Source organism: Heterocephalus glaber, unplaced genomic scaffold (assembly GCF_053883595.1).
Source record: "Heterocephalus glaber isolate CG9 unplaced genomic scaffold, H.glaber_assembly_v1.0 deba00001509, whole genome shotgun sequence".
Taxonomy (NCBI): domain Eukaryota; kingdom Metazoa; phylum Chordata; class Mammalia; order Rodentia; family Bathyergidae; genus Heterocephalus; species Heterocephalus glaber.
The window spans coordinates 24,773,180-24,792,472 of record NW_028258325.1 but is presented as its reverse complement, the minus strand read 5'-3'; positions in this window follow the sequence as shown (position 1 = coordinate 24,792,472).

Sequence of the window (19,293 nt, the reverse complement as noted above, 5' to 3'; positions counted from 1 at the left end):
ATGCGAAAGTCAGCGGAGAAAAATATACCAATGCACAAACATTTATTAAAGCATGATCCTGTATTTATAAAAAATTGGTAAATATTAATTATATATTTATAATCCATCAATGAGACAATTTAACAAGTGTTCAACTTGCTCTCATTTCATTTTCTACCCATTTAAGCTCACTCAGCACAAAAAGAACAGGAACTTCAGGCTGATTAAAAAGAACTGATTTTTTGTACTGGTTTTCTGTACAATAACACAAATCAACAAAAACAAAATTTGGATATTTTGTACATCATTGGAGGTTTTGCATTAATTTTGATTTACTTAATACATTTCTTCAAAATACTTACTTGAATTTCTGAAAGTTTTGTGCTCTAAAGTAAGTATCACATTCACTCTTGCCCAATCCCATTCTCTTTCTCTATGAATCTATTCTATGTTTTTACGGCAAAATCAGATTACAGTCCAGCATTCCCAGTGCACATTCTCTATAGAAAAGTCACTTGAGGACGTGTTTTGGAAAGTCTTTTTGAAGTGTTCTAGAGAAAAAAATTCAAAGCCAACAATCACATGAACTAAGGGTTTTCTTAGAAAATAAAACATTATGAACAGGGGAGAAGATAATTGCCTTTTCTGCTTTCATGAAAAATAGGATGCAGGTGAAGGTGGAAAGCCATTTCACACATCCTCTTGTAAGATGCTGAGATATTTTCTAGAAGTAATGGAAATTTAGCTACTAGAGAATAAAGGCTTACACAATTGTATGAGAAAATTCATCCAAATGTGTTGCTTTTTTTAAAGTGGCCATCATATTTATTTACTAATGTTACTGAAGATCCCAACAGCAATTTGGAATTCATTCCTGTGACTTGCTTTCAGACCTACATTGTGAGCCACAAAAGTAAAGCTATCTTATTACTTTTGAGGCACAACACATTTTGTCTTAAAAATACTTTTGCTAATTTAAGTACCTAACACTTACATGAGATGAATTTGGACTATTACTAGATGCTAAGTCTGCTTGCTAAGAATGGCCATATGCCAAGATTAATTAAATTTAAAATTGGGAGAGCTTCAAATGATATTGCAAAAGAAGAAATTAGAAAAGATCTGAATATAGCATAGCAGCCAGGTCTTCAGAAACAAATTCAAGCTTACAGTTTGCCAAAAACTTAGCTGAATTATTTTATTGCTGTACCTTACGTGTTATTTGCAGCTGTCGTCTTCCAGCTGTGTATAAATTGGCAGTTATGCTGTTTCTACAGTGAAATTAAAGAGTACGTTAGTCAGCTCTGCATTACTGTGACAAAATCCCTAAGATAATTAACTTTAAAGGATACAAGGTTTATTCTGGCTCATGGTTTCAGAGATTTCAATACATAGTTGTTTGGGGCATTAGGCAGCATAATACATCATAGTGTGAGTACGTAGCAGAGCAGGTTTGTCTAACTCATGGTGGCCAGAAAGCAAAGATAAAAATCAGGAAGGTGCTGGGTTCAAACATATCCTTTAAGGGCATGCCCCTAATTATTTTTTTCCACTAATCTTTCCCTTCAAACATTCTGTAACCCATCAACAGCAACATAAGCTGGGGATGAAGTCTTCAACATAAGGGCCTGTAGCAGACACTCAAGGTCCATATTATACCATGGGGGGAAAAAGGAAATACATAAGTTCAATAATTTCTTCATAAGTTACCAAGTATTTCCTCTTAGTAAGTTCAAATCAGTGTGGAGGTGAGGGCACCTTCCATTATTAGAACAGATTGTGGTTTCTTCAAGGTAAACACCAGGCAAAATACTTGAATTGTATTCAGGGCTCACGTTGTTAAAATATATAATTCTAAAGGCTAGAATCCCACTCAATAGAGTGATCAGCTCACGATGTAGGACGTGTGGGAACTGAGGTCAGGTAACTAAAAAATACCTTCATATTCTAGCTTCATGCTAATTTTGCAACATTTGTTAACTGAGTAGAATGCTTGGTAAAATAACCTGCACTATTTATAAAGGTACTTTTCTGTATTCTGTGTTTAAGTGTGGGGGGGTGATATTATGTAATTTAATTCTTGCAAGGTAAATGCAATTATGATGCAACTTTATTGAAAGACTGCCAGCTTCTTTGATAATTACACTACAATCTATTTCTTTGCTGGGAAGAAATATGGTTATTTGTACATTTGTGTGAACTTAGTGTTTTATTGTGCCTAAAAAGAGAAAAATATTATGAATTAGGGTTAGTAATTTGTGTGTTAGAAGACATGCACTACAACCTGTGCTCAGGCTGGGGCTATTGCTCAGTAGTGGAATGCTTGCCTAGCATGCATGAGGCCCTGATTTCAATACCAGCACTGGAAACAGAAAACAGCACAAAACCTTGATCTGACACTTTCACTTGACTGGCTCAGTAATTTTATAACACTCTAAATTTTTCTTACTCATTTGAATAACCAAGTTTGAAACAGAGTAATAATCAAGAGAAATTATATTTGTGTATGTTTTAAAAACAATCCCCAGCTATTTTTCTTTAAAACAAATATAATAACTACATTAGGGCAATTTGAATTGTTATGTGAATATTAAATACTGCTTGAAAGTTCTCTGCATGTAATTCATTATAGTATAATACAGACATATGTTATCTAATTTTTATCTGAAAATATTCATTGGGTATATGGAAGCTACCTTCACTGTGAGTAACAGATAATCCTAGACATCCTAGTCATCAAGTTACAAAATGAAATCAAGTTATCTAGCATACGTTTTGCCTTACCAACATATTTTCTCATGAACTTTTTTGTTCATTGTGTTAATCCAGTCTTTCTTTTTTATTCCATTTTTTAATCTGTAGAATATTTATTATGCAGCTAAATCTAGGGCTGAGGATATCTTGGTAACCATTGATTGTTTTGATGGTAAACAGAGTCCTGTGTCTTCCAAAAGTTCAGATCTGACTACTTAGGCAATTGTGGCAGCATCGTTTACCAGGTATGTTTAATAATAGCAAATAAAACAGCATTATTCAGAGTCTAGAAGCAACACTGCCAGCACATTGATCAAGCAAGCACAACTCCCCACACATTCCCATGGGCACTGTGGGACAAGAGGAAAGTACTGGTCGCAGATTCTCCATGTTCAAGGGCTTTGGTAAATCTATTGTGAAAAGGGATCCTTTCTGTTCTTTACTTACCTCACTTTTAATTGATATAAAAATCATTTACACACAACTGTAAATACTTAGACTGCCTGGTTCATTCTAAGTTCTGATGCACTGAATCAATCCCCAGAGGTCAAGTTACCTGAGGCATCTGTAAATAGGGCCACCAGATGGTTCAAGCTAAGGCAGAGTGCCTTTATTTGGAATTTAGAATTAAGAATAAGTCTCAGATATGGTTAGTCTCTTGAACCAGAAGAAAAGCACATTACAAGCACTGTGGCTCCATATGGACAGAGCAGCAGGGAAAAGCTGGTCTGCAGGGAAAGAAAGAAGCAGATGCCCAGGAAGAAACACAGACAAGAGAGGGGAAGGAGCGGGTGGAGAGAGGGAGGGAAAGGGAGAATTTCTAAATTCCAAAAAGTTCCCAATGTGGTAAATGCCTGGCCTTCCCTTGAGTTCCAAGACACATGTATATGTCTGTGAAAGAAATTTTCCTTTGTATTTTAATCTAGTTTATCTTGGTGTTTACTAGTTGCAACAAAAGTGTTCTAATTTATGTGAACAGCTACCTTTGGATGATCAGTTTTTATCAAGTGAGCTGTGTACAAAATGGAAAAGAAAAGTAAATAAACGGATTAAAAACCTATGACTACTCAAATCAGCTCTAATTCATGTCAAGGTATTTCTGGTATTAAGAACTAAATTCCAGCCCAAAACAACCCTGGGAAGCATATTCTCCAACCTGTCTTACAGATATCAGACCCTATCATTTCCTGGAGCAGTGAATATGCCAGGTGATTTGTACAAGACTGAAGATTAGTGGTCTATTTACACGAATTTCCTGAAATATTTTGGCCCTTCAGGGTACTTCTAATAAAAAACAATCAAAACAATCCCTTGCTCCATAAACAGAGTTGGAAGAATGTATTTTATTAAATTCCAACCCTGGGTGAGCTAGGAGAAACTTGAGATCAAAATTAAAAACGGAATTGGGTTCATGAGGGAAAATATATATAAAATAAAATTTTGGGGATTAGGTATTTTATCAGTTGGAAAATTCAAAAATGCAAACTTCCTGATGTACCCTGTGCATACTGGTATGTCATAATCAAAGCAGTTAACAGCAGTGTTAAAATATGTTGATGATGCCTGATAGAAAAGCAAAGTTAAAATGATGTCTGGTTTTCCAACCTAAGTAGCAAAATCTAGAAGGGAAAGTAAATTCCCTCTAGGGTATGCCAAACAGTTAAAATTAGAGCACTTGCAAAGTCCAGAGGAAAGTCTCGGATTTTTCCTAATGTAGAAGTTGATTAGAAATGTAACAACTCATAAGTGTTTCTCAAAAGAATTAAGAGTGGGGAAATGTGTAAGGAAATCATCTCTAATCAGGGCAGAGGCCTGGTGAATTGAGTGTTGGTTTACTTGGAGGCCTCTGAGATTCTAGCTATGGTTTCAAAACAGGGAGCCAATTGCTGTGTTTTAATAGTATCTCATGTCAGAAGTGACATAATGTGGGGGAGTAGTGTGATTTCACCCAAATGATCAGGGAAGAGAGTAGGTGTTAAATGAGGGTATGGGGATCTGTTTAGGGGAGGTCAGATTATGTAATGAACCCTGGGGTTGGTACAGGTATGTATCAGTACAAAAGCACTTGTTTAGCATGCGAGACTCTGTGTTTGATCCCCAGAAGTGAGGGGAGAGAGGGAGAACTACCAAAGGAGAAAGTATAATAATTCAAGCAACAAAATAATTAATACACAGCAAAAATGTAAAACAAATATCAAATCTATACTGACATAAATAGAGGGGGGCAATACCTTATTCCTGAAGTGTGGGCTTACCATAGTGACTTCTTTTCAAAAAGTACAACATGAAAAGGAAGAAAAAGAATAGAGAAACCTGAAAAAGTCTACATCAGTCAGATGATGAAGGTCAATGTCAACAGCAACACAGTGCTGAGAGTACACACTTGTTAAAATGTGATAAAAATGGCATTTCATCTTTGTGATTTTCCTCTTAAAACTGATCAACTCCAGTCTAATCCTGAGACAAACATAAGGCAAATACCAAATGATGGCTGTTCTACAAAATAAATACCTGATCAGACTTCAAGATTTTAAAGTCATCAAATATCAACAATGTTCAAGAAACATCGGTTAGCAAAAGGAGTCTAAGAATGTTAAAACTATGAAGTGTGATCAACTACACAATAAATATTGATATTTTTAAAGAAAATTATTACTAGAAAAGACATGTTGCCATTAATCCACCTCAAAAATACCACTCCTCACTTCCAACACACTTATCCCATTGTTATTGCCACTTTCTGAAGGAGATATGGAAGTCTTCTTTCCTGAGTGTCTTTAGTTGTACTGTCTTGGCTGCCTATATATCCTGAATTGCTTAAAACTCTGCCTTTCATGATCATTTTGATTTTTGAAGACTGTCAGAAGTCGCATGGTGCCAGACTAAAGTAATAAGATCAATGAAAACATACCATGTTTTTTATGAACATGACTTTTCATGGGATAGCTCTCTGCAGCAGCATTCACTGTATTTTTCATCACACCTCATAAAGACACTCACAAATGAGGATTTCCAGAAAGACTTTAAAAAGTAGCAAGAATGTGAGATAAGTGTGTTTGAAACTAGGGGGAATAATTTCATGGGGATTAATGGCAATGTAACTGTTAGTGTAGTAAAGGTTTTATTTAAATATACACCACATTCTTTGATCAGCTGTTGTACTCTGAAACAGAAAAAAGGATATTAGGTAAAAATGAAGAAAATATAAATGAAGTATAGACTTATTTAGCACCACTTGTGATGGTTATTGTAAGGTAACTAATTGAATACATTAATAGATATCTACATATTTGATAAGACATTATTCCTGAATGTGTTCCCAGAGCTGACTGTGTGTGAGTTCATAGAATTAGTGGAGAGGGTCATTTCTCAATGTGGTAGACACTATTGAATTGGCTAAGGTTATAGGTAGACCAAAAGGGGAGAAAAATAGGGCAAATCTATATCCTATTGCTTCTGGAGCTGAGATATTCTTTTTTTTTTCTCCCTGTAGACATCAGAATTTCAGATTCTTTGCCCTTTGAATTCTATGAGTTTCCCTAGTGGGCCCCTGGGTTCTCAGGCATTCAGGTTCAGATCCATAGTTACGTCACTGGCTTCCTGTTTTAGAGGTTGCCTGCCTGGTACTGATCCATGTTACCAGCACCGCAGTATCTCTGAATTGTATCTGATTTCTCAGCCTCCATAATCATGTGAAGCAAGTGCTCTAATATGTCCTCAGTTATCTATCTTCATAACTATTCCATTTGTCCTATCTCCCTGGAGGCCCTTGCCTAAGGCAGCAGTGTGTCTTATTATTTCATTAGTTGTGAAAAATATATCATACTATTGCATGATGTTTTGGTAGGAAGAATTGAGTGTATGGCCTATATAAGACCTCCATACTATTTTCAAAATTTATCTGTATATCTTCACAATTGTGAAATAAATATCTCACTTAAAAAGTCACAGTAAGGTAAGTGATCCCTTTCTGTACTGCGAAGTTCCTGAAGTCAAGAACACTTTCTGCATACTCTTTTATTCCCTTTGTGACAGTTCATCTTGACTATCAATTAGACTAGATTAAGATCTGTCTTGTATATTCATAAAGCATTCTTCAGGATGTGTCTGCAAGGATATCTACAGATGACTGGCATGTAGGCCAGCCAACTGTGGGGAGAAGATCCACCCAATTGTGGGTGGCATCATCTAACAGGTTTCTGCCCCAGGTGGAATTAAAAGGGGAAGAAGAAGGAGTTAGCCTGCATTTGAGAAAGCTGCATTCGGCCTGAGTTGAGTGCATCTTTTGCTACTGCAATCACCTGTGGATATCAAAATCCATCTTCTTCACTTCTTCAGTCTTTCATTGCAAACTCATACCAGCAGCAAGTGATTACTTGTGCACAGAAGATTCAGGAAATGTTTTACAAAATGGTAACCAGAAATTTACCAGGGTAATTAGTTTGGGAAAAACAAGCATGTTGTGTCAGGCCTTTGTCTCTTTTTCAAATGAAGATGTCCTCACGGTGTATTCACAGTTAACATTCCTGCCTCATCTTGAACTTACTATCTGCTGTAGCTATGGCCCTCAACCTGTTTCTTCAGTAGCCAATTTCCTTCTTGCTTCAAGGTGTCCACCGATTGTGTTACTGCTACCCGCACCGTTTTCTTCCCTCTCAAATTTAGCTGCTCAATTCTTAGTCTTTAAACCTCAAATTAAGGGTCACTTTCTCCAGGAGTTCCTACCTATCTCTCTGGTTATGTGTTGCTGTTGTTGTTTTAACAGTCTGCTTCCTTTTTTCATTTTTATATAGAGAGCTTGTCACCATTTCAAGTACACAAATGCACTCATGCATACACACACACACACACACACACACACACACACAATTTAATACCTGAAAATAATTAGAGGAGAGATTCCATCTTTACGTTCTGTGAATTTAGCATGACACCTGGGACCTTAAGGGGCAACATATATACTTGAAATATGAAAAAATACGTTAATTATCTAGGAAGAGAAAGCACCAAATAATTGTGGAAAATGACAAACAAATGATTTATAAACTTTTCTATACATCCGAAGGGACAACTTCCTCCATCAATAATGGCTTTCTTATCTCTTTCTCTAATTATTTAACAAACTTTCAAATCTTCATTCCCATTCCCAAGGTTATTATAAAAATATTGTAAGCTATTATGGAGCATGGATGATAATTATTTACAAAAATTGAGAATCATATGTACTCAGAAATAATAAAAAGGAGATATTATGTATTTGCCTTGATGCATAATTTAAATTTACTTCATTTTAATGGATTTTATGAAACACATAAACTATGTTTTTCAGCTCCTTGTGGACATATTGCACATCAAGAAATATCTGGCTTGATTCAGTCTCTGAATCTAAAATATCTCCTTATGTTATTTATGGTTGCTGCTGTCTCAAAAACATTACCTGAAGTAGTAGAGAAAAGAATGTTCCAAGGTTTACATGAGGGTGTGCACTTCTGTATAGATACACAAATGGGGGACACAAGGAAAGGAGCAGGCACCAATAGCCACCTTCTTCACATTGACTGCAAAAGTAGCTCTGACTGTAAATATTCTGCTGTTGACCTACAAATCTGAGGAACTTGATAATAGAATCTTACACAAATTTAGCTAGTGCTTGTTGAACTGAATTTTCCTATCAAAATCTAAAAGGAAATAATTTGTTATCACCAAATGTCTCAGCCAGACTATGTGCATTAGTATATTTCTGCATTTTTTCCCAACATTTTCAGATCCATAATACCTATCTATTCCATAAGAAAATAGGGTTTGAGAAATTAAATCCTCAAGGGCAATAAGAGAAAATATAAGAGATACCGTATGAGAAAACAAAATGGCTGAAAGTAGTCTGATCCTGATTCTATGTAGTCAAAGATCCCTCTGATTAAATCTAATTGCTTTTATTATTAAGGAGGTCATATTCGCTATTAGATATAATTCCACAAAATATTTTTAAAAGACCCTAAACTATGACAGGTTTGATTTACTTATATGTTTAGAGGCCTACTAATTAAATGCAGCAACCTGTGATTGTGCCTGAATGGGCAGTTCAGCTAAGTGACCAGAGGACATTTTAGTGACTCATCCCCTCTATGTTTAATAAATAGTCACATTCTTCAACTAAAAGAGAAAGGAAAGAAACTGAAATTATTTCAGAAATTTTGATGGCACACCATATATTTTATTGGCATATTTAAAGAAGCAAGAAGTCTAGGAAAGATGGAGATAAAGTTTAGTCTTTACAATTTTATCCTAGCAAAATGGTTCTTAAATTTTTAATTCATGCTAATCTGTATAGTTATCAAAAAATTCTTACTGAAAAATTATCAACAATGAGCACTTGTAAAATTCCCTATAGAGGTCAAGTTCCATATCAATTTTAAGAATAGCAGAGATCTTTCTCCATGATAGCAGTAAGTCAATTGATAAATGTTCAAGATAGACTTAAGTAGATTAAATCTAGAAAAGCACAGCCATGCTTTCAAACACTCCTGAAATGCAATGTGATAATTATCTTAATAAACAATGTATGTAATACACTATAGAAATTTGGATGAAGGAACAATTAATTCTGTACAACTAAGGATGGATTCAAAGAGATGATATCCTTTGAACTGGACCCTGAAAAGATGTCTATTAAAAATACTGTAGTGATACATGGTGTTTACCCAAGTGATCATCCTCCAATTCCCATCCCTCTTATTTCCTGATATATAGAAAATCATTAGCAATTCATCAAAGAAGAGAGAGCTTAGAATTCTGAAATCTGTCAAAAGTTACTTGACTTTTCTTGGTTTATATGATTACATTTCCTCTTTATTTGTATATACTTAATCATTTGTAAGTACATGAATCCCAAGAATTGAATCATATGGAGATACACAGCACACAAAGATTGTGGAGAAAATATTAACACTAATGAAATAATTTTTATTTTCAAGACACACTTAATAAAATTGAAAAAAATGGATCAAAGTTGAGAAGTGGATCAAGATATAGATAATTTGCTTTTATCAGAAGGGTAGCAGAATATTCTACTTCAAAATGTGCCACTTTGGCAAACAGATTATTTTGAGTTTAAAGTATTTTAGGAAAGAAAAGAAAAATCAGCAAATACAGGGTCACTCTGACTTTTCTTTTTTTCTTCCTGGAAACAGGTAATAAACCACCCATATGGAAGATTTCTTTTTTATAACATCAAGACAATAATTCTTATCATCTAGAAAGTTGAGACAGACCAGTTTGTTCAAACAAGCCTTTTAAAATTATTTTTATCTTCTTTTAGCTTTCTCACGTAGTTTAGTCACTTTTTTATAATCTCTTCTTCTTTTCAGTGGTATAAAAGCAACGTACTGCCAGTTTGTTGGACCATCACATCCTTACGAGTGCTCCCATGTCATTTGAAACTTACATTAAATTTGGATGCCTATTTTCTGTTACTATTTTTTTTGTCAGTTTTAATTCTGAGACCCAAAGAAAATCTTTAGATGGTAGAGGTAAAATTTTACCTTCACCACAGGTAAAATTAACTTTCTATATACATGTGGCTCAGGTGTTTGCATCAACCAATAATTCTGGAGTTTTAAAATGTTTTTAAAAATTTTAAGGTGAAAGTTATTAAAGATTATGCTTTACCCTTAATTCCATATTGAATACCTCAGATTAAATACATTATAAAGGAATTAAGTTGACAATCTTAGATAACTCAAGTTTATTTTCATCTACTAATATTGCAAAATCAAAGTAATGTTTTTAAAACTAAGTGTTAGATATAACAATATAACAATATAGACACACTATATATAACAATATAACAATATAGGCACACTATATATAACAATAGAGACACACTATTGTTGGAGGCTGAAACAATGGAAATAAAAACAGAAATAAGCCCCATGGAAAGAAATGGTTGAAGAGTGAACATGACAAAATGATAATGTCTAGCATTTAATAAATGTATACAGGATACCAGATACTTCTTTATAACCTCCACAATCCCCTCAAATGGAAACAGTGTTATTTTATGGGTAATAAAATTAAGTTCCCAACAGATTAAATATCATCTCTCAGGTCCCATCCCCAAAGGAAATAGAAAACCTAAGCTTCACAACTATGCTTGTCCATTACTCATCGCTATTTCTGTCTGAGTATCTTCTATGACTGTAATTTTGGGGGGTTTAATTACTAACTATAAAAATTAAGGATTATAAGCCATATCATAGTGAAATTTAGTTGGTGAAAGGCAATGAAAAAAGTGTAAAACCCTTTGATTTGGATATGTCAAAGATATTCTGAAAAATGTAGGGAACTAATGCTTAATTTGATGAATAAAGATCTTCCCCTGCCCTATGTTCTAATTTTATAGTTAAATACATATGTAGTGACAACAGACACAAAGTTAGATGTATTGGAGTAGTATAACAAGATGCTGATATAATTTTCTTTCATAAAACACAAGCTTACATTCTTTGTATTGAATTCATAATAAAAAAGAATGAAGTAAGCTCTGATTCAGAGCACTAGCATTAACCTAGACATTTTTCAAATTTTTCTCTTGTCATGTTTGAGTATTGCCCCAAACTTAAAAGGTTGTGGTTTAACTTCATTACTTTCATACACTTCATTAGCTTGGAGAAATTTAACAGGAAGTAATCTATGAATATATTGCATCAAAAAGATCCCAATATCTTCAGTTGAAAAATCTATTCATAAGATTTTACTGGTTCTATATTTAATGAATTAGGAATTAAATTACTTTTTATTTTCTTACTTGGAAAATCTCACAATATATTTGGGATTTGTTTTCAGACTGGGGATCACATGATATATTTGGATTTCTAATTAAAATGCTTATGTACCTTGCCTAATTAAAAATAGACATTCAAAATAACAGGGTATCTAATGTATCTATGGTATTTATAAATAACTCAGAAGAAATGCCTGGAAACAAGAAACAGCACAGTAGCTGAACTCTGCTCATGCATTAACCTTCAAGTCCTTCCACCCACTGCATTTTCACAGGAAAATTTTGTGTGAAACAAGTCCTGTCCTGATCAGCCTTAAAAAGATCTCCAGTGGTGGCATAGCATGAAGGCAAAATATCTGAAGCTAAGAGTTTGATTTTCCTTTTTCTTGTTTTTTGCCCCAAGTGTTGTGACCACAACCCAGAATGCATTAGTCATGCTAAGATCAGAAGATAGCTTTTTCTTAAAAGACTTAAAGGGTTTCATGAATGCAAAAAGAGCCTGCCTAGCCTCAAGTTTATATCTTTAATCAGAGAAAAGAGCCTCTATTTCAGAAGACAGAAACTGTTTGTGTAAAATTCCCAAGTAAAGTTTGCATGAGAACCTGAGACAGGCCTAAATGACTGAATGAATGGAGTAGGGTATTGGAATTTTGTATAGAATATAGAAAAAAGTCAAACTTGGCTTTCAGACTCACAACAAGTGTTTTCCTAGAACCTATATCAGAATTCATCAAGACACAAATGGCTTTATTCACTGTTTCTTCAAAATATTCAACTAAAATTCATATTTATCCCTTCAGTTCTAGAAGTTAAGAGCTACAATTGGGGAGCCAATCAAAAAAAGACAAAGTATTGTATATAACTGCAATAATTTTATATATTCCTCTAAGGAAATCATGTGTGTGTGTGGTGTGGTGTGACAAAATGCTTTTTTTATTGGTACATTTTAGATATACATAGTGATCACATTCATCATAAGGAATATATACCTACACAGAAAAGATCTTGATTCTTTTTTTTTTTTTTGGTATCGAGGATCGAACTCAGGACCTTGTGCTTGCGAGGCAGGCGCTGGAACCACTGAGCTAAATCCCCAGCCCTGATCTTGATTCTTTTTTCCTCAGTCCCCTCCCCTCCCTTTAACCCTTCTTCCCTCCTCCTTATTTATAAAATATTTGTTTCCATTTTTTCTTTCTATTCTTTTTCTTTCTTTTCCCTCCACGCTTTTCCCCCTCTTCCCTCCTTTGTTACCCTTTCCATTTGAATATTTTCTTCCCATTTCCCAATATATATTATGCACTTTGGTCCTTGTTTACCCTTTTGGTTTCTCACACTACAGAAAGAAAACAATGAGATATTTAAATGTGTCCGATTTATTTCACCTAAGGGTATGACCTCAAGGGGCATCCATTTACCTATAAATGCTTCAAGTTTATCTAGTAGAGCAGTAATCCACTGTGTAAAAAATGCCATGTCTTCTTTATCCATTCATCCACTAGTGCACTGAGCCAATTCCAAAGTTTAGTTATAACAAATTGTGCCACTATAAACATGGGTGTGCATATATTACTGTGGTATGATGGCTTGAACTCTTTCGAGAAGATACCAAGAACGATAATAGTTGAGTCAAATGCAATCTCTAGTGTTAGTTTTTGGAGAAATTTCCACACTGATTTCCAAGGTGGTTGCACCAGATCTAGAAGAGTAAAAGCAAATCTGGTCAATGAAGGCCAAGCAGGGAGCATCACAATCCCTGACTTAAAATTATACTACAAAGCTACTTTATTAAAGCAAACAAACAAACAAACAAACAAACTAACATAGTGCTGGCAAAGAAACAGACCTGAAGATCAATGGGACAGATTAGAAAACACAGAAACAACTCTAAACACACTAAGCCACCTTATCTTTGAAAAAGAGACCAAACACCTTCACTGGAATAAAGATAGCCTCTTTAATACATGGTGCTGGAAAAACTAGCTTTCCACATGAAAAAGATTAAGCCTAGACCCATATCTCTCACCATTCATTAAATTAAAATCAAAATGGATCAAAGACCTAACAAAACAGAAACCCTAAATCTATTGGACGATAGAATAGGTAATTTTTAAAATAATTCTATGTCAATAAATTTGGCAACATAGAAGAAAGGCACAAATTAAATTCCTGGATACATACAGTTTTACCAAGATTGAGTCATCAACAAACTGAAAAACAGAAAACCTGAACATAATAATAACAAATAGCAAGCTTGGAACAATAATAAAAATTCTTCCATCAAAGGAAAGCCCAGGACCAAGTGGCTTCACTTCTAAGGCTTACCAAACATTCAAAAGAACTATTATCATTTCTTCTTAAAATACTCTCTTCAAATATAAAGAGGAAGGAATTCTTTGAACACTTTTTTTTAAGAGTAGGAAGAATTTATTTGAGATAAAAATAGCTTCTAACAGTGACAGAAGGGGGACTGCAAAGTGGGTTCTCCACTCTTCCGAACACTTTTGATGATGTCAGAAGCTACAGTTTAGATCTGAAAAGTTTATCAATAGCTCATGTGTTGCAAGCCTGATTTCTAAGCCATATAGCATTATTGAGAAGTGACAGAAATATTAAGAATTTGAGTTTATGGGGAGCTTTTATTTCAATGTGGATATGATTTCCAAGGGTACTGTCAGACTCTGGGTCTCTCCTCTAGTCTTTCTGTTTTGTCTTTGGCCATTAGATGAGCAGTTTTGCTTCACCATTTGATTTTTTCCAAAAGCAATGCAGCCAACTAACCATGGCCACTGAAACTATTAGCCAAAATAAATATTTTCTTTATCTAAGCTATTTATTAAAAGAATGTAAAGTTGACTAATAATAAATCAGCATTACTCTGAAACTAAACAAGAGCAAGACATAATATTCTTGATGAATATAGTTGCAAAAATTCTCAATAAAATGCTACCAAACTAAATACAACAGCACATTAAAAAGATCATTCACAATAATCAAGAGGAATTCATCTCTGTAAGACAAAAACTTTTCATCATAGGCAAATCAATAAATGTAATATACAGCACTGCAGAATGAAGGACAAAAAATCATATCATCTCCATACACAAAGAAAAGGTGCTTGATAAAGTTCAATATCCCTTCATGGTAAAAATATTGAACAAATTAGGTATAGAACAAATGTAATTCAACCTAATAAAGGTTTTACAAAATAAGCCAATGAAAAACATTTTAATGATTGGACAAAATCTGAGAGGTTCCTTAGATCTGTGAAAATAAGGATGCCCACTTTCACCACTTTTATTAAACATAGTATTGAAAACCCTAGCCAGAGAGATTAAGCAAAAGAAAAAAATTAAAGGCATCCAATTTAGAAAAGAAAGTTTCAGATTGTCACTGATGGGAGGTGCTATGATTTTATATAGAAAATCCCACACACTACATCAGAAAACTATGAGAACTAATAAACAAATATAGAAAAGATGCAGGATACAAAATAAACATTTAAAAATTAGTAAAATTGTTGTATGTTAATGGTGATTCTTCTGAAACAAAAAGCAAAAAAAAAAAATCCTAATCATAACAGCTACTGCCCTTCCCCCAATACCTAAGAATAGACTTAACCAAAGAAGTCAAAATTGTCTCCACTATAAATTGTAAGAAAGTGATGAAAGATATTGAAAAGAACAAAAATTGGAAAGTTATCCTATTGATTTTTATAGATTGAAGAATCTAGACGCCCATGCCATGGTGAGGTCACAGAGGCATCTTACAACCCACCTCCATTCAACGATCTCTAAGCTGCGACTGGCCAGGAGACAAGCAGCTTGAATCTCTGCGGTAGTCCCAGGACACGCTCAGGCCACGGTGAGGTCCGCTTAGCCTCGCGGGCGCCTCCAACACCCAGTCCCACCCCCCTCCTCCGCCACCCTGCCACAGGCCTCCTGCCATCGGGCTTTTCTGCTACCTGGTCCCCCCCTACAGAGGCACAGGAGATTATAAAGACCCTTGTCCTGAGCGCCAACAAGATAGAGCAGAAGTTAATAACAGAAAGAGAGCCTCTCAGGCTCCTCAATGAAAACTAAAGCTCAGCAGAAAAGTAGAGAATCTCTACAATCAAAGCACATCAGACCACTGTACTTGGTCTGCTGCTGGCTTGCTGAGATTCATTGACTCCTATATGCACAGGGATTCCTACGTTGCCTACTGTGACAGCAGAGACATACCCTGAAGGAGGCCCATAATTTTTATTGCTATTTGCAAAAAAGAAAAAAATTTTTTTTCTCTTATTTTTAATTCTTAATTTTTATTTTTTTCTACTCTTCAAAGTTTTGCTTTTCTTTCTTTTATCTTTTCTTTCTCTCTCTCTCTCTCTCACTCATTCTCTTGCTGTCCCACATTGCTCTTCATCTCCCCATTTGTTCCTTTCTGCACTGAATTCAGATTTCCCCCTTACTGATTTTTTCTTCTTTTTCCTTCTCTTGATTAGCATTAAGTTTAAAGGAAAATAAATTCAGTATCTAGCCTCCCTGTTGCTGTTAGATGATTCTATTCACATCTTTGTTCTTTCATTCTGCCTTTTTCTCTTGCCTTTAACAATGTCTTAGAGTTTGTGTGAACTTTCTGTGTCTTCTGGCCTCACTGCTAATCTTACCTGTTCTTTCTACCTGTCCCTCCCTCCTCAACCCCTTTTAACTTTCCACCCAAAAGGGGAAAGATGCTATATTGAAGAGTTTATTCATTATAAACTTATGTTGGGTTGGTCCTTTGTTTTAATTTAACTCACATAATTAAAAGTGATGGATTAATAACTACCACAAATTGTCATTTTCTGAGCTGTGCTTGATGTTATGATATTGCTGACTATGTCATTTGGGCTAACATGTTGTGATTGATGTAATTATTTTTCCTTCCTGGTATAAGAAAAATAAAGTAGCTTCAGAATCATTAGAGTCTCAAAACCCAAACACAAGCTATATCTAGAAGACACCTCTGAAAAGCAATCATTCCACAAGGGTTTTAAACATAAGCAAAAAAAGATACTCACACTAAGCAATTTTGAAATATCAACCCAGGAATTAAACCAAGGACAGTACCAAAAACAAAAATGAGAAGACACTTCAGCAAGGCACAAACGCAGGCTTCCACTCCACAAAAAGGAAATTCTGCAGGAAATGAGGTGAAAAAGTCTGATAATCAACCAAGTGGACACCCTGAACTAATAATACAGGAAGTAACAAAGCATATGTATGAGGCTTTAGAAAATTTCAAAACAGAAATAATCTCCCAGATAAATAATCTCTCAGATAAATACAGAGATGGTGAGCAGAGTGAAAGACATGTTTAGAAGTTCTAGAACAGAAACAGATAAGAAAATAGATGAGATCAGAAACATGCTGGAAGCCATGAATGCCCAGCATAAGAAAGAAATGGAAAACATGATAGCCCAACATAAGGAAGAAATGGAATCCCTGAAACAGATTCAAACAGATATCCAGGAGATTAAAAACTCCACTGAAAGCATGCAGAGCAGACTAAGAGAATCTGAAGACAGAATATCAGATATAGAAGACAGGATCGCAGTTAAGGACCATGAAAACAGAGATTTCTTAAAGATAGTAAGGGACCATGAGAAATCAATCCAACAGCTGCTAGATGATGCAAAGAAGAATAACATAAGACTCATAGGAATCCACTCAAAAACAGGAGAAAGTACAACCGACATAAAAAATCTGTTCACAGAAGTAATAGTAGAAAACTTCCCAGACAGATGTAGAGAATTAGACACACAGATAAGTGAGGCATATAGAACTCCACCCAGCCATGATCAAAATAATCTACACCTAGACATATAATAGTCAAGATCCCAGAAACCCAAGAGAAGAACAAAATTCTACAGGCAGTTAGAGAAAAGAAACAAATCACCTACAAAGGAAAGCCCATCAGAATCACGGCAGGCTTCTCAACACAAATCTTCAAATCAAGGAGAGCCTGGAGTGAAGTATTTCAAGCCCTAAAAGAAAATAACTTCCAACCTAGACTGTTGTATCCTGCAAAATTATCTTTCAAAATCAATGGGGAAATTAGATACTTCCATGACAAAGAACACCTGAGAAATTTCATGAACACCAAACCAGCACTCTAAACAATTTTAAGCAATATCCTAGAAAAAGACAATGCAAGTCACAACTCCATGAGGCCCAGCAGAGAGAAGGCACCACACAAGCTAAGACACTGAAGCAAAAGGGGAGAAAATAAGAAATAAAAGAGCCAACAAGAGTAAAACATCATGACAAGGATGAGTCAATATCTGTCAAATACAACTATCAATGTTAATGGCCTCAATTCACCAATCAAAAGAAATAGACTGACAGAATGTATTAAGAAGCAAAACTCTGCACGATGCTGTATACAAGAAACACACCTAACTCAAAAGGAAATCCATAGACTGAAAGTAAAAGGATGGAAAACAGTTCTCCATGTGACAGGGACCCAGGAAAAAGCAGGAGTAGCAATCTTCTTAGCAGACTAAGTATATTTCAAACCAAAACTAATTATGAGAGACAAAGATGGTCACTATATCCTTTTGAAAGAAACAATCCAAGAGGAAGAGATGACAATCATAAATGTATATGCACCAAAAATGAATGCCCCCAACTATACAAAACAAATATTAATGGACATGAAAAACCAAATAAGCATTAACACAGTTGTAGTGGGGGACCTCAACACCCCTCTATCACAAATAGACAGATTAACTAGAAAAAGACTTAACAATGAAATTCTAGAACTGCACCAAGCTATTGAACAAATGGACTTAATAGATGTTTACAAAGTGTTCTACCCCACAAAATCAGGATACACATTCTTTTCAACTGCACACAGATCATTCTCCAAAATAGATCACATGCTAGATCATAGGACATATCTAAGTAAATGTAAAAGAATCAAAGTTATTCCCTGTATATTATCAGACCATAGTGCAATACAATTGGAGATCAATAACATAAGAAATCACAAAACTCCTACAAACACATGGAAATTGAACAACACCCTCCTGAACAACCAATGGGTGACAAAGGAAATTAAAGAAGAAATTAGACAGTTTCTACAAGTAAATGATAATGCCAGTACAACATACAGGAACCTGTGAGACACAATGAAAGCAGTTCTACCCGGGAAATTCATAGCAGTGAATGCCCATATTAGGACAGCAGAGAGAACTCAGTTAAATAACCTAATGCAGAACCTCAAGCTCCTAGAAAAAGAAGAGCATAACAAACCCAAAGCTCATACAAGAAAGGAAATTATAAAGATCAGAGCAGAAATCAGTGCAATGGAGACTAAGAGAATGATACAAAAAATCAATGAATCAAAGAGTTGGCTTTTTGAAAAAATAAATAAAATCAATAAACCTTTAGCCAACCTTATCAAAATAAGGAAAGGCTCAAATCCATGCAATTAAGAATGAAAAAGGGGAATCCACAACAAACCCAACAGAAATCCAGAGAATCATCAATACCTACTTTGAGAAACTATACTCTAATAAAGTGGAAAACACAGAAGAAATGGACAGATTCTTAGATACATAGGAATTGCCAAAGTTAAATGAAGAAGATATAGAATTTCGAAACACCCCAATCACAATGAGTGAAATTGAAGATGTAATAAAAAACTTACCAACAAAGAAAAGCCCAGGACCTGATGGCTTCACTGTTGAATTCTACAAGACATTTAAAGAAAATCTATCACCATCACTCTTTAAACTCATCAAGGAAATTGAA